This window comes from Ursus arctos, unplaced genomic scaffold (genome assembly GCF_023065955.2).
Source record: "Ursus arctos isolate Adak ecotype North America unplaced genomic scaffold, UrsArc2.0 scaffold_18, whole genome shotgun sequence".
NCBI lineage: Eukaryota > Metazoa > Chordata > Mammalia > Carnivora > Ursidae > Ursus > Ursus arctos.
The window spans coordinates 42,691,517-42,713,930 of record NW_026622852.1 but is presented as its reverse complement, the minus strand read 5'-3'; positions in this window follow the sequence as shown (position 1 = coordinate 42,713,930).

Below are 22,414 nucleotides of genomic sequence, written 5' to 3'. Positions count from 1 at the left end.
CATAACACAGCCTATTTCAAGGTGTTGTTGGCTCTGTGGGAAGCAGTGTATGACCATTGTGAAAACAGTGCCTGGTGATGGCAGCTCTAACAGTTCAGCCTCCGTATGTGACCTCTCCACCTCATTTGATTCTCACAACAGTCTTGAGCATTATTTGTTATTACCGTTATCCCCATTCAGGAGGTGAGGGAATTGAAGAGATTCACTCATACTTCCCACCTGTTCTTGTACATGGCATGAGACAGCGGAATGGCATGTGTGGGTGACCGCAGGTATTTATCAGTCCTTCCGGAGGGAGACCTAAGGACAACTGAACTGTGTAGGTTGTTCAGTGGCTGCAGAGGAGAATATTATCCCAGCTGTGTCTAAATCTTCCCACCAGTGAGTCCTAGAGCCCCAGACGTGGCCACGTGAATTTGCTGGGCCTCCAAGAACTGAATGGAGGCAGGAACCTGCCAGCTTTGGCCTCATCCCTAGGAAAGTTCTACCATCCCTTGCTGCCAACTCAGACGGTTGTCATATTATTCATGCATGTGGTATCTTACCCAAGAAGTCATTGGCTCCCCAACGGCTGGCATGGATAAGCAAGCACTGGAAGTCCAGAAATCCAGACCAACAGTGGAAAGGTCTGGCGTGAGTTTGGGGGCCTGCTGGGCTCATCAGTGTGTCAATTCTGGGCAAACCAAGAATGGTCTCCTAAGGCTGGCATCCTAGGGGCCAGTCTGTCACCCAGGCCATGGGAGCCAAGCACCATGTTAGACACTGTGTGGGGAGCAGGAAGGGAGGTGTCCTGGTCTGCTCAGGCTGCCATGATAAAATACTGGCTGGCTTATACAGCAGAAATTTATGAATGCTGGAAGCCTGACATTAAGGTGCCAGCATGGTCTGTTTCTGCTGAGACATCTCTTCCTAATTTGCAGATGGCTGCCTTCTTGCCATCCTAACACATGGCAGAGAGAGAGAGTGGCAAGCTCTCTGGCATTTCTTATTAGAAGGGCTCTAATCCCATCATCAGGGCCCTGTCCTCATGACCTCATCTAAACCTAATTAACTCCCAAAGGTAGCATCTCCAAATACCACCACGTTGAGGGTTAGGGCTTCAACATATGAATTTGAGGGAGGACATAATTCAGTCCATAGCAGAAAGTAAGCATTTGATTGCATTTGGAGTCTGGTCATAGGTGAACAGCCATAGATCACTACTGTTCACTACTAATACTTTTGACCTTTTGTGGAAAATAAATCAAACCCCAAGTGAACCTTTACTCATTTGGTTGGGGTTAAGAACCCATTTGAGTAGCTGAGGAAAGCCATAAATCCTTTCCTCAGAGAAATGCATTAATGGACAAATCTTGACACATAGTTTCATAGAGTTAAGAATCTCAGGCCTAGGGTCGCCTGGGTGGTTCAGTTGGTTAGGCATCTGCCTTCTGCTTGGGTTCTGGGATTGAGCCCCACATTGGGCTCCCTGTACAGCGGGAGGCCTGCTTCTCCCTCTCCCTCTACCACTCTCCCTGCTTGTGCTCTCTCTCTCTAATAAATAAATAAAATCTAAAAAAAAAAAAAAAAAGAATCTCAGGTCTAGACAGTATCATAGTTGGCGCTCAGTGACTATTTGGGGAATGACTTAATGAGTGACAGAATGAATAAATATTGAAACCTGTTTTATCAACCTCTGTGTATAGTTGGATACTTTTTCCTTCTGAAGCAGAGGATTTCTCCAGACATTTCCAGGCACACATTGTAACATCAGCTGGGCTCTGTTGGGTTCTGCTGGATTTAGCTTCCAGCTGTAAGTCTGGGTCAGGTCTGCTCTCCCTGTCCCATTCTGAGTCCAGCTTAAGGGGCAGTGGACACCCAGACCATGTGCTCACAATGATGACAGAAGCAGAAGATGGCATGCCGTGTCATGTTGGTGACAAGTCAACAGCCCAGAGTCATGGAGGGGAGCATGCACTTCAGCTACCATGAAGCCATAGCAGGGGTGTGGGAGGTTAATGCTGTTCCAGGGGAATGAAGAATTGAGACCAATAATCTAATCGACCAAACTCTCTCCCTTCCATTTACTTCACAGAACTTCTCAGAGCTGGGTTTTGATGGACAAGCTGAAGGAGATAGAGAAAGATTTCAGACATAAGAATCAAAGATGAAGAATTAGGAATAAACAGATCAATAAACAAAGGGAGAGAGAGAGAAAGAGAATGAGAGCAGGAATCTGAAAGAACAAACTGGGGGGACATTTTTGGTAAATAGTATCAGTGTTTGAGGCCTCTTTTTTTTTTTTTTTTTTTTTTTTCCGGTTGGTGTCTGAGAATTCCTTGAGGTTCTGAGACCTGGATGGGAAGCCAGAAAATCAGAATTTTGTCCCAATTCTGATACACTGAGTACTTAGTCAAAGTTATTCCCATCCAGTTTGTTTCTCCATTTGTAGAGATGAAGGATTCCCCCAGGCGAAGTCAAAAGGTCCTTATAGCTTTGAGAAGGCTTATTCTGATCCACCTGGGAAAGAATGGAGCTATTCTGCAGTTTCCCTCTAGAACTAGGCAAGAAGGCAAGAAGAAGAGATTAACTGGTGATGCAGCTACCCACATAGCAATGGGGACAGGCGATATATAGGATTACACGTTCTGAAAAAGAGGGCAACTAGTCTGGGAAATCCACACTGGAATGTTCCCTCCAGGTTGGCCTTGGAAATCCCTGAGTATAGAGCATTCTTACGTCCAATATTTTGAAGGGACATGGGGAGGGCAATCCTGTATCTGATGCCAAAGACATGAAGACCATTCCAGTTAGTTGATGGAATCCACAGCTTGAAAAGAAAGCAACTTGTTTTTTGCAAGCATTTCTAGGGAGCCAGCTCCTCTGTTTCCATTCACACCAAATAACCTCAGGTCAGCAAATATGGAAAGGATGACCTTGGCCAAGGCTTCCAATAGCCAAGGCTAACGAGTCTCCAGGGAAAAGGCCTTCAAAGAGTCCACAGATATTACTTACTGGGTCTGCCAGAGAGACTTTTGACCAAAACAAAGCAGGACTGCTAAGGCGGGCCAGGCAGTAGGAAGTGCAAAAATTCTGTGCTAATGGCCACTGACCGTGGACGTTTCTACATGCTGCTCTTTGGCGGTCTGAGCTGGTTTAGCCAAGGGGCGGTTCCAGGGAGAGCCACTTCCACCTAACTTCTCTGAAGAGTTAAGAGAAGCCAGGAAGTTTGACAACCTGCTTATCACCTAGCAATAGGTGTGACTGGGAGAGACCTGAGTTCTGGCTCTGAATCAGCTCCCCCTGCCCCAGCCCATGCATGATCTTATACAGGTTACTCTCCCCCTCTGGGTCTTAGTTTTCTTTCTTTTTTTTTTTTTTTTAAAGATTTTATTTATTTATTTGACAGAGATAGAGACAGCCTGCGAGAGAGGGAACACAAGCAGGGGGAGTGGGAGAGGAAGAAGCAGGCTCATAGCAGAGGAGCCTAATGTGGGGCTGAATCCCACAACGCCGGGATCACTCCCTGAGCCGAAGGCAGACGCTTAACCACTGTGCCACCCAGGAGCCCCTGGGTCTTAGTTTTCTTACTGTTAAAAGTAGGAACTTAGTTTTGCCCTGAGGCTTTGGAAATACAGAAAAGCAGGCTTTGCTTTAGCAACTGATATGGCAGAAATTTTTAGACTGCTGTGTGTGTGTGCAACTTTATAATGGAGTTTATAAACCAAGGCTAAGAGATAGGATTTCCTAGGGTCAGTCCAGTTGGATAAACATGGTTTAGGCATATTGCTAAATTCAGGAGGTAGAGCAATGAATAAGGCTCATTTCCTTCTCTTGAGGAGTTTACAACTGGTGGCAAGACAGACCTGTAAAAAGATAATCAAAACATAGTATGGTGGGAGCAACAAAGGACCTCATAGGGCCTACTGAGAGAGACAGAAATAAGGCAAGGGCAGAAGTAGACCCTCCTCCAATGAGAGCTGGGAGGGAAGATTGAAAGAAGGCTTGCCAGCAGGGGGAAAAAAAAACAACCCTGTGTTGTCTCCTTTGATGATTGTGGATTGTCTTAAAAAGAAAGTAAGGAGTGGCTGGAAGAAAGAAAAGGAAGGCTTTCCAAGACAAAAGGCAAAGCATAAGGCATGGGAATGTAAAGGAGGTAGCAGAATACAAGATGTAACTGGAAACCATCTGCTTCACTCAATGTCCTTGTAGGATAAAGCAGAAGAAAATGGCACAGTGGGGTAATCTGGGCTGAAGCAAATATGTTCTAAAAGCAAATCCATTCTTTTTTTGTTTGAAAATACCTTATACAATATTTTGATATATAAAATGTTACAAAGAATAAAATAACACCCGTATACCTATTACTCCGTTTGAGAAATAAAACATGGCCAATATAATTACAGAACCCTGCATTCCCAACCCTGAGCAAACCCATGAAGACTGAATTCATCTCTCAAGGTTGGCATCACCGTAATTGAACTCTCAGGAATGGGGTATAAAGTTGGAGTTGTAATTGATATTGTGAAATCTTTCACATGGACTGGAATATGACTATCCCTGAAGTCAGTACATTCCTTCCCAGTACCAAGCTAAAGGGTACACCACATCTTAGTCAAAAGCCAATTTGTTAGTTAAGTCAGTTAACAGTGAGAAATTCCAGGCAGTCTGACCAGCTTATTCTTTCCCAGTGGCTAATTCCTCGTGAAATGTCAGATTATAGACATATGTTCTCTTGGTAAAACTGGAGTCAGATGAATCAAAAGTCAAGTGGTGCAAACTTAAGGTAGCCTGATTCATATCTTCATCCCTCCCTCCCTCCTCTCTCCCTCCCTTCTTTCCTTCCTTCCTTTTTCCTTCCTCTTGTGGTTGCAAGATAAAATACCAAATACCTAATTAAATCTGAATTTCAGGTAAACAACAAATAAATTTTGAGTGTAAGTATGTACCAATATTGCATGAGATATATGAAAAAAATTACTCATTGTTCAGAGATTCAAATCAAACTGGGCATTCTATATTTATATTTGCTAAGTCTGACAGCCCTATAATCTTCCTTCCTTTGACAGATACTGAGAATCAATGACATGTTAGTGAATGGGACAATTTTTATATATTCCTTCTACCAGTACCTGTTAAACTCCCACATTACATTTTTGGGAATTTCTAACTTTCTGAATCCTGTCTCACAAAGGTAGAATGGAATTAATTCAATTCCTCAAGTCATTGGGCTCTACCAATGAGATTCACTCTTATTAAACTTTGATTGGCAAGTCAGCAACTATGGAAGGAAGCACCATGCAAAATCCTTTTTGTCCACAGGGTGGTCTCAGAGGCACCCAGCTTTGGGTAGTGGGATTTTTTTCAAGATCAAGTCTGGTGGATTTCTTTACGGGTACTCACTAGGATAGCAGCAGGGACAGAGGTATGCTGATCATCCCAGTTCTGCAACATGGTTTGGAACTTTTTTTCTGAAAGTTCAGGTCTGAGCGTGATTTTCTAGCACCATTCCTGTTCCTGCTTAATCTCCAGACTTGGTTTCTGTTGCCTATGTATAAGAAACCTGTTTATACTAAGAGCTTTATAACAAATGAGAATACACTGGCCCTGACTACATGATACTTATAGATGTGTGGAGGATGCAGACCTTAAATAAATAAATACAGAAGGACAAATTATGGGGCGCCTGGGTGGCTCAGTCTGTTAATCATCTGCCTTTGGCTCAGGTCATGATCTCAGGGTTCTGGGATCGAGCTCCACATCGGGCTCCCTGCTCAGCAGCGAGTCTCCTTCTCTCTCTCCCTCTGTGATCTCTCTCGCTCTCACTCTCTCTCAAATAAAATTTTTTAAAAAGCAGAACTAAAATATTTATTAAAAAATAATGGCAAGTTATGATAATTTGTAATTATCTCTGTGATCTCCATGAAGAAGAACTGCATCTATAGGAAGTGTCAATAGAGGGAATTAACTTCAGTATCAGGTAATTCTGCAGCAGCCCCCAGGTAAATGATGCAGATGGAGTAGATAATTCTCCTGAGGACAGTAGGAAGCCATTGAAAATTGTCCGGTAAGAGTTGCCTGATCTCATTTCTTTTTTTTAATTCACTTGATGTATATAACGGATTTGCATTGGGTCAAAAATAGAAGTAGTCAGTTCCAGCCCCTACTTCCACGTCCCCAGCACCACCTTGAGTGTGGCCCTTCCTTAGTGATCCAATCACTTAGAGTATGGAGAAGGGAAAAATAGTAACTTTACCAGGGAGAAACCAGGAAAACACTTCCTTAACCAAATGATGAAGGTTAGTGTTACCAGCTGCTCTAGGTTAAATGTTTGTGTCTCCTCAACCGTCACATATTGAAACCTAGTCCTCAATGCGGTGGTGTTTGGAGGTAGGGCCTTTGAGAGATGATTAGGTCATGAGGGTGGAGCCCACATGAATGGCATCAGTGCTGCCATAAAAGAGACCCTAGGGAGCTCCCTTCCATGGGAGGAGATAGCTGTGAACCAGAAGGTGGGACCAAATCATGTTGAATTTAGTAGCACCTTCATCTTGGGTTGTCAGCTTCCAGAACTGTGAGAAATAAATTTCTGTTGTTTATCAGTTACCCTGTCTATGATTTTCTGTTATGGGAACCCAAGTGTTGCAGGATTTCTTTTCCTTCAGTGCCCATGGTTCTTGGTCACACTGTTTGGAAGAATGAAGAGGTAGACCAGACGAAGAATGCTGGGCAGCAAAGCAAAGTTTATTGAGTAATAGTAAAGTTTATTGAGCGATAGTATAAAGCTCTGGAAGAGGGAGGGGACCCGAGAGTTTAAGTCTAGGGACGTTTATGGGTTTGTTGGCAGGCGGGCTGTTTTAATCTGATTAACCTTCCATGAGCCTGTCGCCCAATCATGTTTTTGTCCATGTGCTCATCTACCTATCAGGTACTTGCTCACATGGGAAAGGGTGGAGGGCTCCTTTCTGGGTGGTGTAAAGTTCTTTTAAAGGCAGTTTCCTCTTAGGAATAGGACCCTTGTCCCTGCCTGTCTGTCGTCTACCTATCTGTCATTACAAACAGACTAAGACTGCTGCAATAGGCCATGCTTCTATTAAGTACCTCTTGATATGGTGTGATAAAAAGGGAACTTCGTTTCTGTGGAGTTTTTACCCCAAATCCATAACCTTAGTTGAGTCAGGAGGCTACACATCAGACAAACTCAAAAGGAGGGACATCTTACAAAAGCTGACCTCAAGTACTCCTCAAAACTGTCAAGCCATGAAAAATAAGGAAAGACTTAGACACTTAGTTCCCCGAGGAGACTAAGGAGACAGGACAGTGTAATGTGTTATCCTGAACTGGATTCTGGAACAGAAGAAAGACTTCAGTGTAAAAATCGGTCAAATCTGAAGCAAATCTACAGTTCAGTTAATAGTAATGCACCAATATCAGTTTCTTAGTTTTGGCAAATGTGCCATTAGGGGATGCGAGGTAAGGAATCTACAGGAACTCTCTGTATTAATTTTGCAACTGTTCTGTAAATTTAACACTATTCTAAAATAAAATGTTCATTGTTAAAAAAAAAAAAAAAGCAGGAAAAGTCATTAACTGACTATTGCACACAGTTGTCCAAGCACCAGGATAGACTTTGAAGAGGGCATGAAGAGGTAGAATTGACAGTTCTAATGTGCCTTTGTGATGCTGAAAGAAAGCTATTGGGAGGATGGGGGAGCAAGGCCTAGAAACAAAAGCCTCACACTGGTCAAGGCTTTTCTAAGTGACTGACTGTCCCGACAACACACACCAGATGTGTGCTTGTCCCAAATCCTGACAGATTTCCAATCCTCTAATTCCCATGGAGAATAAAATCTTTTTTTTTTCCAAGTCCCAGAAGCCCTCTCCCTAAGCTTCTTGTTTAACTGATTTATAAATGTTTGGTTTTTCATTTGCATCAAATAAATTGTTCCCAACAGTGAGCTGGTGATTCAGCCTGGGTGGGAAGCTAGCTCCCTGCTGTCCTAGGGCCGTGTGCTTGCTAATTTGTCATGCTGCGCTTATGGCCTTAGGAATCCCTTTATTTATCCTGCAGTTGACTACAGTAGTTCCTCTTCAATTGGTAAAAGGCTGGGTGGAACTGCAATGTGGTCAACTGTGGAAGGAGACTGGGGGGCGGGGAGAGCTGTGCACGGGCAGGGGTGGGGAGCGCTGGGAGGGGCCAGGGACCTAGATTTGGCAAGATTTCCTCAAGCCCAAGGCTACTGCTTGTTACAGTGTTTGAGTGTTGGAATCCTACATGGTTACTGGATAGAAAAGTATGGGGCCTGATGGCCAGGAACAGTGACATAGAACAAAAGGCAGAGTGGTGGACCTAGATTTTTGCCACCCCTCATTCCTCCCTTATCGGTATTCTGTGACGTTTGGGTGCAGCTGACCCCAGCCCTGAAGACTCTACCTCTGGAAGTCCTGTCGCATCTTGGATACTAATAATTCCTGTGAAAACAGTCTTTCTCAGGAGTTAAGGAAACATTAGACAGTATTTATTTTAACCATCTATTGGAAGGCATGTGATTAGAAATAAAGGAAAAGAAACCAGAGAGGGAGACAAACCATAAGAGACTCTATCATAGGAAAGAAACAGGGTTGCTGGAGGGGAGGAGGGTGGAGGGATGGGGTAACTGGGTGATGGACATTTAGGAGGGCATGTGATGTAATGAGTATTAGGTATTATATAAGACTGATGAATCACAGTCCTGTACCTCTGAAGCCAATAATACATTATATGTTAATTTAAAAAAAAAAAAGAAATAAAGGAAAAGGAAGCACCTGAAAATAAAAAATGGCTGAGCCCTAAAATATGTGAAAGTTGGAACACAGTTTAATAGGTTGTGCAGGGGCGCCTGGGTGGCTCAGTCGTTAAGCGTCTGCCTTCGGCTCAGGGCGTGATCCCGGGGTCTTGGGATGGAGCCCCACATCAGGCTCCTCCGCTAGGAGTCTGCTTCTTCCTCCCACTCCCCTTGCTTGTGTTCCCTCTCTCGCTGGCTGTCTCTCTCTGTCAAATAAATAAAATCTTTAAAAAAAAAAATCAAACGTATATTTAAAAAAAATAATAGGTTGTGCAGAATGCAGATTATTGTGCATTTTCTAGAAAGCAAAAATTCTAAATTATTATTATAGCTACAAATATTTTTTTAATAACAAAATTGTTACATATTTATTGTGGTACGGAATTATGGCTAGGAGACTATGTTGCTAGAAGCAGAAAATCTACTTGAATCTCAGCTCTGCCACTCCCTTAGGCCAATGATGGGCCTCTCTGAGCTTCAGACTGCATGTATCTATAAAGTGGGATTATTGTGTTAGTGTCATTGTGATGAGGAAAGTAATGTAGATTATTTTTCACATAATAAGCCCTCAACCAAGGTGAGTTATTATTGCAAAACGGACTTCAGGGGGCGCCTGGGTGGCTCAGCCCTTAGGCGTCTGCCTTTGGCTGGGGTCGTGATCCCAGGGTCCTGGGATCTAGCCCCACATTCTAGCCCCGACATCGGGCTCCCTGCTCCGTGGGAAACCTGCTTCTCCCTCTCACACTCCCCTTGCTTGTGTTCCCTCTCTCGCTGTCTCTCTCTGTCAATAAATAAATAAAATCTTAAAAAAAAAAAAACGGACTTCAGAAAATTCAGGAAAATCTGAAGAAGGAAATAAAGATGATCTTTTATTCTACTATCTAAAGCAAACTAGAATAAAAGTCGTTTTTTCCAGGACTGTATGTATTTCGGGAAGGGAAGTTCCATTTCAGCGATAGCGGTTTATTTAGCACCTTGTACATAGCTTTTGAAATCCTTTTTGTCTGGATTGTATGTCAGGCATCTTTTTATGTCAATAAATGTAAATGCAGTTCATCATTTTTAATAGCTGCATTTTATTCTATTGTATGGACACAACAATATTTTACTAATGATATTACTTATGATACCTACATTTTCACTTTATACTACAATTTTTTGTTACTATTTTTGAAAGCATATACAATGAGGATCACTATAGCATCTGTCCTATTATTTATAAAAATATAATTGTTTCATCAACATCTGTGCTCCTTTACATATTTGATAACTATCATCAAAGTGCCCAGAATTTATACTTTTCCCATGCTATACAAGAATGTCTAGAAAATGCTCCATTTCAGGCTGGGCATGCACCTGAGCACGGGAGCTCCCCAAGCCCTGATGTCTTGGAGGTTCAGGTTGTATGTGGCTTGGTCCAGCTACCTTGCCCGGATTAGTGAATATTCAGCCAAGTCAGAGTTTCCACTGGATGTGTGATTCTAGATAAGCTTCCTCCTTAAACTTTCTTGGTGTTAGTCCCTTCATTTGTAAAATGGAAATGAAACGCATACTGTGGTAGAGAAAATTAAGAGGAGTATAGTAAAATACTATTATATAGTGCCTGATCCATCATAGGCATTTAGTAAATATATGCTTGTTTCCTCCATTCTTTTGTAAACTCTGAATTTTTATGCCACGGTGCCTTGTAAAAGTAGATGCTCATAAACTTATGTTGCTATTTTGAATCTTTCTATTCCTGAAAAAATATATTAGGATGTCATGGATCAAGGAGGGTGTCTATGGAGATAGCTAGCCTTAAAGAGTGGAAGAAGATGAGGAAGCTGGAGGTGGAGGAGGGGAGGAAGAAGTGAAGAGAGAGGGGACTGGAGTTTGAAGACAGACACATCTAGAGTTGAATTCTAGCCCCATCACTCACTACCTGTGTGAGTTGGGGTTTTGAGTTAACCTCCTTGAGCCTCAGTGTCCTGATCAATGATGTGCAGTTCATGACTTCTTTTTCAATGTGTTCTTGGAGGATTGATTACATGAATGCAGGTAAAGTGATCAGAGTGCTTTCAGACAAATGCCAGAGGTCTGATAAAAGGTAATTCTCATTTATTATTGTCATCATCATTTTCACTGTTGACATTATTATTCCATCGTTATGTCCATTGCTGACAATATTAAACATTGCTTCTTGTGGTTAACTCTCAAGAAACCCCTGTGGCTTAGCACAGTAAATCTGTTATGGCCCCCAGTGGTCCCCTAGAGTATCATTGATGCACTTATTCATGGGAAAGATTAGCACCACACATTGAATTTCTGTCTCAGCTGATCTCAAGGCTTTGCAGGTGGACAGAGACTGACCAATTAATGTATGTGATGGACCTAGGAATCAGGAAGAGCCCAGCATGGAAACAGGGCCTCTTTCTATCTTTTGTGTTCTTCAGACAATTTGTTCATCTTTCATTGCTAACAGCCATTATTCTCTATCCGTATCTGTATCTATATCTGTATCTATCTATCTATCTATCTACATATAATCTTTAAATATAAGTCATGTCTGTTCCTTCGTTTGTGTTTTTGGTTTGCTGGTGTGTTTTTTGCTTTTGTAATTTGTTTGTCACAAAAGGAATAAAGAATGTAAGACCGGATCTTGAAGCCAGGAGAGACAATGGTAACCCCACTTCATTTGCTATAAAAGCTGGTAATAAAGGAAATCTTTGGGTAAGTGCTTTCTGGCAGCTGCACCATGATGGACTTAAATTAAGGGTTGAGATGAAAAGGAGGGTTTTTGTTGTTCTTTCTTGGGGTTTGCGTTTTGTTTTGTTTTGTTTTTTTGCATTGTCTCTGACTGCAAATTCACCATACTATCTACAATAGAGAACAATGTCAGGGTGTAAAACATGCCAGAGAGATGATATATATGGGTCTTCCAGATCACAGTCTTCCACGGTTTCAAATTGAACACATAGCGGGAGGCCCAGTAAAATGCACAGAGGAAGCTCAAGCATCCCTCCTCATAGAAAGAGGCCTTTCTATTAAGTGCTAACTGAGGCTTAACACCCTCTTTAAAGTGTCAAACATTTTTAAGTAAACTATTGTAGGCAAACATCAGTTTAGAATAGTCTGCGTGCATCTCTGCCGATCCTAAACTTACTTAGTTTTGTTGGTTCAGCAACCCAGTGTTACAATGTTGGGGGAGGGGAGCGTCTTCGTCTGCTTTGCTTTTATTTTTTCCTCCCCTATTCTCAAGCTGTCAAGTCTTCTATTGACATTTCACTGTTTCTGCCAACTCCTCTTCCTTTTCTAAATTACTATATTTAATCTGCTGGGGGAATAAAAAAAGAGAGCGAGAAGCAAATAATGAAGCTTGCTACATAAAGCATATTTAATAAGAGTTCATGAGACCTGGCAGAAGAGCCAGAGGTTTTATGCCTTTGCTCATTAAATTCCATCTACAAATATTCATCAGGCTTCTTTGTGTAAAACCTTGTGATAATCCACAGGCTACAGCTTGCCCTGGGCAGCAAAGCACATTGTTTGGGAGCTATAACTTTTTGACAAGTGTATTTCCATTTTCAGGAGCCTTTTCAAATGTCTGAGTTTATGGCCAATTCTGTTAACTTCTGACCTCTGAAGATTTGATTAATTACTGAACTACCCTGCCTGTAGATGTGTGGTTCTCATGTCTCCTCCCAAACCTTCATCAGGCATAGTTTTTTTGTTTTGATCCTGCATTTGAGGTAAACAAGGTCAGAATGTTTATCTACTTCTTAGAACACAAGGAAGAGAAGCTCATAAATTGTGAACCATTTGCAACCCTTTAAAATATCAGACTAGAATTAACTGCCCACTAGCTGAAAGCCCATTCCCTGAGCCTTTATTCAAGCCTTGAACAGGGAGAGCCTTTTGATCTCTTATTGCCTCTGACTGCAGAGACCCCATGTCAGAAAGGCACTGGCCCACGAATGAAGAGACTTGGATTCTAGTCTGAAATCTGTAGGAGACTCACAAGCAAACATCTCTGGGCCCCAGGTTTGTCTCTTTTCCTCTGTAAAATGAGGATGATCATATCTGCCTCACAGGTTGAAATGATAACGGTTTAAAACACTATCATTAAGCCAGGTGTATCATCAAGCCCCTCTGCAGCCTGGGACCTAACCAGAAACAGAACAAAATTCCTTTCCTCCACTGTATAGCAGGGTCCTGCCTGATAATTTACAGATCTTCCTCCCTGTGGGAGGTATCAGCAAAAGCCTAAGGATAACAGAGACCCAAAGAAACTGTCTAGACTGGCCCTCTGCCCTCACCACTTTACCCTATTCCTTCCATTGGAGGCTGGGCAGGAGGAGCAATTCTGGGAAAGCATCAACAGCCTCCCAGGGAACCTCGGTGTGTTTCCCTGGTGTGTTTCTCTCTTGCTGGTTGCTGGCTGGCCTGAGGTCACGCACAGGGAAGAACACCAGCTCCAACCAGACTCCTTACAAGAATTTCAGCATTGCGTGCTGAAGACTAACAGATGTGAGCTTTTTCCTCCTACACAGTCTAAGGCCAGATACCAGCCCTCTGGAGGTGGGGCCTCTCTCCTGGGTCCTAATAGCAAGCACCCAACAGCCTCACATGCCACAGCCTTTGCTTTAGATCTGGAGATGCAGTGGAGAGGTGAGGGCAGTTAGAGACTGGAGTGGACAAACGTGGGTAGATTCTGGGCTCTAACACTTTGTAGCTATGCAGTTTTTCTAAAAGCACTTCCCTTATCCCTAAAAAGGGGATAGCCACTTTTTGTAAAGATTCAATGAAATAATGTAAGATGCACATGAGTGTGCAGCACAGAGCATGAGCTTATAATTGGTAATGTATATAATTTATTCATTCCCCTTCTTCTTCCACCAACCTACCTGGCAGATCCAATAGCAATCCCTCTGTTCCCCATAAGAGATACCAATACATGAAATCTTTGAGGCAAGTCATTTCTGACACCATCAAGAGCTTACAGAGATGAAGATGAGAAACAGTGGGGTTGTTGTTGTTGTTGTAGGTTTTGTTTTCTGTTTTTAGCATAGCCTCTGATAGCAAACTCGTCAGACGGTCTGTAATAGGTGAGTGACCAGTGTCTGTCATACTCCCTGCTGCTCTGGCTCTCACGTGTCTGTCTTGCCATCTGTCTGTCCCTGGCTATGGTAGGGGCTGGGGAAATGTGTGGAGAGGACAAGGCTGCTGCTCCCTCCCATGCACAGGCACCCACTTAAATGAAAGGAGACAAGTAAAGTCAGGAGATGGCCGGGGGTGGTCCCCTGTCTGCCTTCAGGAACCAGTGCACCCTTCTTATCTGAACCCCTGAAGAACCTTCCTTCACTAGCTCTGTTCTGACCTTTAGCAAGGAGGACTCACAGTCACTGCCTGTTGAGAGCATTTAGCAGATGCTGGGCTTGTAAATGTGATGTTTTACAGATCTATAAATGGACCCAACAATGCCCTTGGGATGCTCCTTTCTGAATCAGGAGACTTTTTAGTGGCAGTGAATAATCACTGTGGTTATAGCTTGAGTACTCACTATCAGCCTAAGAGTACTGTGCTAAATGTCTTATAGCCAGTACTGGTATTTAAGGACACAGAGTAAGCAGCATTGTCAAGGGCGACATCTAGAAAGTGACAAGAGTAGGCTCCACACCCAGTTCTGCCTGAACCCAGGGTTGTTTTCCTAAACATCTGGGCCCTTGTGCTTCTCTCAGTTGCTCTGGGTGGTTTTACAGTGTCCCCTCTGGCCTCACCAACTTAAAAGTGGCAGTGATGTGGAGGGTCTTGGTGATGCCTTCTGTCCCTCACACCCAGAGAGGCTTTGCCTGGTAGTGTGGCATGGTGACACTCAGGTTACTTCTCTGAGTCTATTCACCCATTAGTCAGAGGGAGATGATGCTACTATTCCCTCCTCCTTAACCCCCAACCTTCTGGAGAGACTAAAGAGACTGATGAGTCATTTTATTGACTGATTGAGAGAGGGCAGGGAGGGGCAGAGGAAGAGGGAGAGAGAGAATCTAAGGCAGGCTCCACACCCAGCATGGAGCCCAGTGTGGGGCTTGACCCCACAACCCCCAAGATCATAACCTGAGCCAAAATCAAGAGTTGGACACCCAGCCAACTGAGGCACCCAGCCACCCCCTTTCTTTTTTTTAGAGAAGGAGGGGCAGTACCTTTCCTATATCCAAAGGGAGACTATGCTAGTATCTTTGGTCAAAGTTCACTGTTTGCCTGTCATTAAGACAGTTAGATTTCTGATTTTAAGAATCTTCTAATAAATGGGGCACCTGGGTGGCTCAGTTGGTTAAGCGTCTGCCTTTGGCTCAGGTCATGATCCCACGGTTGGGCTCCCTGCTCAGCGTGGAGTCTGCTTTTCCCACAGCTCCTTCCCCCTGCTCACACACTCTCTTTCTTTCTAAAATAAATAAATGAAATCTTAAAAAAAAAGAATCTTCTAATAAAGGATATTTTATGAAACATCACAAAATTGATGGAAGATAAAAGGAGATAAATAGGTGGATGGTTGGATGGATGGATGGATAAATAAAGAGAGAGGCAGAGAGAGGCTGATAGTATAGTGGTAGAGATTTTAATTTTTTTTTTCAGGGTTTGGTATAGTGAATCATGCTCTATTTTAAAAATTCTAATGAATAGTAAAAATACTGAAATGTTTGAGAAAACCCTGCCACAAACTTAATATCTTTTTAAGAAAAAAAGGAAAGAGAAATTTGTTTTAATTTTAATTATTTTTGTTGTTGTCTTCTTGTCTTATTTTCCACATCCAGCACTGTGGTGATTTAGAATCTGCCCTAAGTGTGTCGGGTTAGTGGTGCTTGCTGTGATGTTAGAAGAATGATAGTACCTAGGTGTGATTTTGAGCAGCTGTTATTGAGACAAGGAGGAAAGGTACAACCAATCAGTGCAGTACACTCTTGTTTTAGAAAATCAAAACCATCACTAGTAGCAAGGCTGGAAGAAGTAGAGTAGGATTGGGAATTTAAAAAAAAATGTTCTTGGTTCTTTTTCATAGTTTCCAAACATATTCAAATCATACAATGTAGTGTAGAGCATCCCTGCTCCACGCTGTCCTTGAGAACCCAGGCTCCTTCCATCTGCCTCTCTTCTTAACATGGGGTCTACATGAGGGCTACAGAAGCAGCAGAGTTTAGAATATCAAATGTCAGATTTTAGAGCAGGCGCAGAAGTGGTGCCATCCCATCTGGCCCAAACTCGTTCACGGCATGCTAACCTCACTGCAAAAGAGAATGTCTTCTTGTGTGTTTAGGACAACTTGAAAGGTTTCATTATCTTACTAACCTCAGCCTCTGCTACTCTCCCCCTCACTCCTATGCTCCAGCCATCCCAGGTTCCTTAGAGTCTCCACTTTTGCTGTGTATATACTCTGCCTAGAAAGCTCCTTACCCAGATGACTCTATCCCTTAACCTCCTTCAAACTCAAATTCACCTTTTCAATGAGGTCCACCGTAGTCATCCTATTTAAATTTTAATTTCCCTTCCACCCAATACTTCTAATCCCGTTTACCTTGCTTCCTTTTTTCCAGATCACGTAGCACCTTTTATCTAGTTTTTAAACTCATCTTACTATTGTCTGTTGTCTATTTCCCTCTCCCCCCTAGACAGTAAGCACCCTGGTTTGGAAGTCACGTGCCATGAGAGGTGCGTGGTGGTAGGGGAAACATTACACATATTTCATTCTTTATCTGGCTGCAGAGACAGATATCTCAGTCCATCTTGTTCTGTGACATCATCCAAGTGCTGAGAATAGTGCTTGCAATGAGGTAGGCACTCAAATCGTAGTTACAGAAGGAATGAATGAATGAGTTAGAAAATTATGTGACTGAATGGAATCCACCCAGTAAAAAGGCCCTGATATCTTGTTCATTTTTCAAAACAGGTTCTAAGTCCTGGACTTCGCACTTTACAGCTCTAGACCTTGACATATCCATTTCCCATCAGCAGTCCTCATTTTTCATTCCTGCAAAATGAGAATTTTCACCATATCTATTACATCTACCTTTTCAAGTTTGCTATAAACATTGCATCATGGTATGAGATACGATGTGAAGCGAACTAATTTTAACAACACAAGCACTAATTAACAACAGAAGCGCTAATTAACATAATTTATCTAGGGATACGGTTTGGTTACTCTGCTTCTTGCACAGAAAATCCATGTTGCTGTGATCTGATTTCTTTTTTTTTTTTTTTTTTTAAAGATTTTATTTATTTATTTAACAGAGATAGAGACAGCCAGCGAGAGAGGGAACACAGCAGGGAGAGTGGGAGAGGAAGAAGCAGGCTCACAGTGGAGGAGCCTGATGTGGGGCTCGATCCCATAACGCCGGGATCACGCCCTGAGCCGAAGGCAGACGCTTAACCGCTGTGCCACCCAGGCGCCCCTGTGATCTGATTTCTGATTAAAGATAGGTGGGTATCCCTGGGGCAGTTCTCTGGGGGCCTGCTGTCTGTCCACTGCTTGCCCACCTACTCCTGGTGAGAGCCAAACTGCACCTTGTTGGTGGATTGTGGGCTCTCTCTTGAGACACCAAGGCCACCAGAGACACACGAGGCTGGTGCTGCTCTTCTTGTACCTGCTGAGACCTTCTGTTTAAAGAGCTGTCTCCTCTCTGATCAGGAAACGAAGAAGCCTTAGCCTGTCTGACATCTCCACATACACTGCCCACAGCCCGAACTACCAGATCTTGTCTGGACTGATAAGAAATAAGACATGATAATCCTTAAGGCGTCATTTTGGCTACGAATCCTCCCCCTTTCTCCCTGTTGTGTCTCAAGTGAGCTCTAGGAGTGGAGACTGAAGCTTTCTTGCACTTTATCCATCCTCTGTGAGTCTGTGTCCTCATGTAAATTCTGCTCACCTAAAGAAGAACAGATCTACTTCAACTCTACCCTAGAACTTGAAGGCTAACCCTTACCTGGAGGACACCCATGTCAAGGATATCGGTGGGAAGTGTATGGCTACTTGCCATGAATGATCAGAATTGTTTGTAAATGAATAGATAAGGATTGTTTGTCGCTGCTTCAAACTGAGTGCCTAGACATGCTTGTAAAAAATGTGTTCTTTCAAACAAGGTAATTTTTTTTTCCATGTGGCTCTAGTAATACTACTTATTGTTTGATGTGGGAGAATTATCATTATCATGATGGAGCCAATCTAAACCACATCCTGTCTGAGTGATCATTTATGAACTTGAAAATAGAAAATTTTCCTAAGCAGACGGCCATCCCCAAATTCCCACTTTTACTGTGATCTTGATGTATGGTCTGTTCCCTTTGCCTTTAGCAGATTGTTACCCTTTACTCTTGCAACCTGTCCTTATTATGGGGAGTTTAGAAGTCGTAAGGGGAGTTTCAGAAAGGGTCTCCAGAAGCTATTTATAAACATTACCGAGTCTAATCAGTTGATTGAATAGGAAAGTTGGCATCTTGCCTGATTATAGACTAAGATAAACATGGGCAAGGTAGAATGGAGACTGCCTTCCAGCACCAAATTCTAGCCTGGAGATCACCTCAGTTCATCCAGAACTCTGAGAACATCCAAAGAGCAAGACTCCCAAAGAAATAAACGTTCCCATTCCTGATAGCCTCATTCCTGGATCCTTCTTGGAACCCCTGACTTGCTACTGAAAGCCCTGGAGAGTCATATCTGGAGCTGTGGACACACTGATTTCAGGGGGTTTCCTTGTTACCAGAGTGACATCTGGGCAACAATAGACGATTTACTCAAGGACATGCCCCCTTTTCCTGTTATCTTCACCCCTCTGTTTTCCCAAATAGAACCAAGTGTGGGAACAGACAGACAAAAATCACTCTCTCAGCTCCCTCCAGCACTGTCCTAACTCACAAACTCACTCCCTATCTCCATGCTGTGACCTGATCAGCCTTTATTAAGCCCCTATGTATTGAGTTCCTACTGCCGACCAGGTCCTGCACTCAGAGACTTGAATCTACAGCATCATTTAATCCTCACCTACCCAATGGGATAGATTCTATTTTTAATACCATTTAACACAGAGAAAGCTGAGAGTCAAAGAGTTTAAGAGACTTCTCTGAGGCTGCACAGCTAGGAAGTGGCAGAGATTGCCTCATAGAAGTGCATGCTTCTTTTTTTTTATTAGTGAAGTATAATAAACATAGTGTCATGTTAGTTCCAGGTGTACAATGTAAGGATTCAGTAATTCTATACATTATTCAGTGTTCATCGTACTTTTTTTTGTTTTGTTTTTTATTTTTTTTATTTTTATTTTTTTTTAGAGAGAGAGGTAGAGAGGAGGGGAAGGGACAGAGGGAGAGGGAGAGAGAGAATCCCAAGTACGCCCCACGCCCGGCACTAAGCCTGACACAGGGCTCTATCTAGTGACCCTGAAGTCATGACCTGAGCCAAAATCAAGAGTAGAATGCTTAACCAACTGAGCCACCGAGGAGCCCCATGATGAGGGTACTCTTGATCCCCTTCACCTATTTAATCCATCCTCCCATCTACCTCCCCTCTAGTAACCATTGGTTTGTTCTCTATATTTAAAAGTCCGTTTTTTGGGTTATTCATTTTGTTTTTTAAATTCCACATATGGGTGAAATCATATGGTATTTGCCTTTCTCCGTGTGAGTTATTTCACTTAGCATTATACCTTCTGGATCCATCCATGTTGTTGCAAATGTCGAGATCTCATTCTTTTTTATGGTTGAGTATATATATATATATATATATATATGAAATACATGTATAATATATATATTGTATGTGTATAGATATGTAGCCTATCTTTAACTGTGCATTTATGGATGGCCACTTGGGTTGCTTTCATAATTTGGCTATTGTAAATGATGCTATGATAAACACAGGGATGCATATGTCTTTTCAAACTAATGTTTTCATTTTCTTTGGGTAGATACCCAGTAGTGAAATTACTGGATCATATGGTAATTCTATTTTTAATTTTTTGAAGAAACTATTTTTTCCATAGTGACTGCATCAATTTGCTTTCCTACCAACAGTATAGAAAGCATAAGCTATAGTTTCTTTGACATTGGCCATAGACATATTTGTCTAGATATGTCTCCTCAGGCAAGGGAAACAAAAGCAAAATTAAATTATTGGGACTACACCAAAATAAAAACTTTTTGCACAGTGAGGGAAATCATCAACAAAACAACAAGACAACCTGTTGAATGGGAAAAGATATTTGCAAATAATATATCCAATAAGGAGTTAATATCCAGAATGTGTAAAAGAACTCATACACTGAACTGAAAACCAAAAACAACAACAACAAAACAAAAACAAAAAAACCCAAATAATCCAATTAGTAATGGGCAAAAGACCTGAACAGAGCTTTTTCCAAAGAAGACATACAGATGGCCAATAGACACATGAAAAGATGCTCAACATGATTAATCATCAGGGAAATGCAAATCAAATCCACAATGAGACATGACCTTACACTCGTCCAAATGGCTAGAATCAAAAGAACAAAAAATAATAAGTGTTGGCAAGGATGTGTAAAAAAAAAAAAAAAAAGAACTCTCATACTTCTTTTTTCTTATCTCTTTTCCATGGACTTCCTTTATCAGCTACCACATCAGTTCTTGGGGGACATAGAGGGGTCTGCAGTATGTGATCTCAGGCAATCGCTTCTTCTCTAAATTTCAGTTTCCCTTTCTGTAAAATAAAATGATGGGGTTAAGCTCCATTCATTCTCCAACATCCTTGGACTCTAAAGATGCAGGTAATGGCAGCAAGTGATTTGCTGCAATATCTCAATTTGTAAACTCTCACATACCTGCTTTTATTGAGCTTATTGAGAAGTCACCAGCTGGCAATTCTATGTGGCTTAGAAAGAAACAGGAGAGATTGTGAACATCTTAGCCCACAGGTCAAGATAAATAAAGCCAGGTGCAGAGTGTGGTCATTAAACATTGTTCTAATTTTTGAAAATGTGAAAAAGATCATTGGCTGTGCAAACAATTATGGCATAGGTTCTAGAATTTGGGAGACTCTGGTTCATATTGTGGCTCTATCACTAACTTACTGTATGGTCTTAGGCAAGTCCCTAACTCTATAGGAATCTATTTCTCCATCTGTAAAGTGGAGATGCTAATAACCATAAATATGCTTCCCTTTCAAGATCATTGAGAGGAACAAACTGGCCAGGGTTAACCTCTGACTAGCTCATCACAGCCTGTGCATGTCAAAGCTCAAAACTAGATATCCAGTATGCTCCCTTCTTCAGCCATAGAGGGTTGACCTCTTATGGGCATAACTCTAGCAACAAAAATAGTCAGAAAAGGATGGGAGATGATTAGCTTTCTTCCCCAACAGCCTGACCATTAATGGAATTAAACAAGAACAGAACCTCTCATCCCTGCACTTGCTCTTCAAAGCCAGTGGGACTCAAGAAGTGACGCCTATTGAAGACACTAATTGTGTTTTTTGGCCAGTGGTTTTAAATACTTATTTGATTTTGAGCATCTTAGCTTTGGGCTGAACATTGTTTGAAAGCTCCAATTAAATTTACTACTCTCTCCTCTCTTGAAGCAGATTCCTCTTTGGATAACCTTGAATAAGAATGGCATACAAAGGCACATTCAAAAGCCCTGTTGTACTTTCCAAAGTAATGGCCCCTGGTGGGACAGTAGTCTTGATTTTTATTTGAATCCTTGATTTTTATTTGAATCCGTGTCTCTAGGCACAGAAGGAACATGCACCCAGAAATGTGCTTTCCCAGCCTGCTTTGCTCCAGGGTCATACCCTTTTGGGTATTAGTCATTCTTAACTCATAAGATCAAAACTAAAGCTAAATAAAAGCTAAAAATGGATGATTTGTCACCCAGCAAGCACCAATAAAATGTAACCACATGGAAAGATGAGTTAAGCCAAGCCTGTCTTTCTCTTAAAGATAATTTCCTCTAATGTCTCACGAGTTACTATGTTTGTTTCCCTACAAATCCTTCCTGACCCAGATAGCCAAGCCCTGCCTTTCATTCCTCCTTTATGAGCCCACTGGCTTTTTCCTCACAGGAAAATGTTTCTTTGTAAATTCTTGTGCTTTCTGATTTGGGCAGGTGCCATGATTCCAAGTGGACCAGGACTGGGACACCCACCTGCAGCAGTCCCACCCATCCAGCCAGCACATTCACCAATCTTCTTTCTAGACCCCAGCTCCTAACAAGACTGCCCCAGAGACTTCTGGTACAACAGTAAATTCAGGTCTGGTTTGCTGAGGATCAGCCTTGTAGAGAAGATGAAGCCTAGAAGATCTCAGCTTGCCCAGCTATTGGTCTTCATCATGGGAACATCGGCCCATGTCTTGATTTTGACCATGAGTATTATTTTTATCTTCTGTATTACCTAATAATATGAATACAAATAATAAGAACCCTGACAAGAATACTTAAAACAGAATAATCATTAATATTAACACTAAGCTATATTGTTAGTGACACTAACAATACATTTATATTAAAATTTAATGGCACTAATAATTCTTTACTACTGGTAACTCTGGTACACTTACTACTTTTATTAGTGGGGAGATAAAACTAGGGAGAATAACATATACCATGTGTCA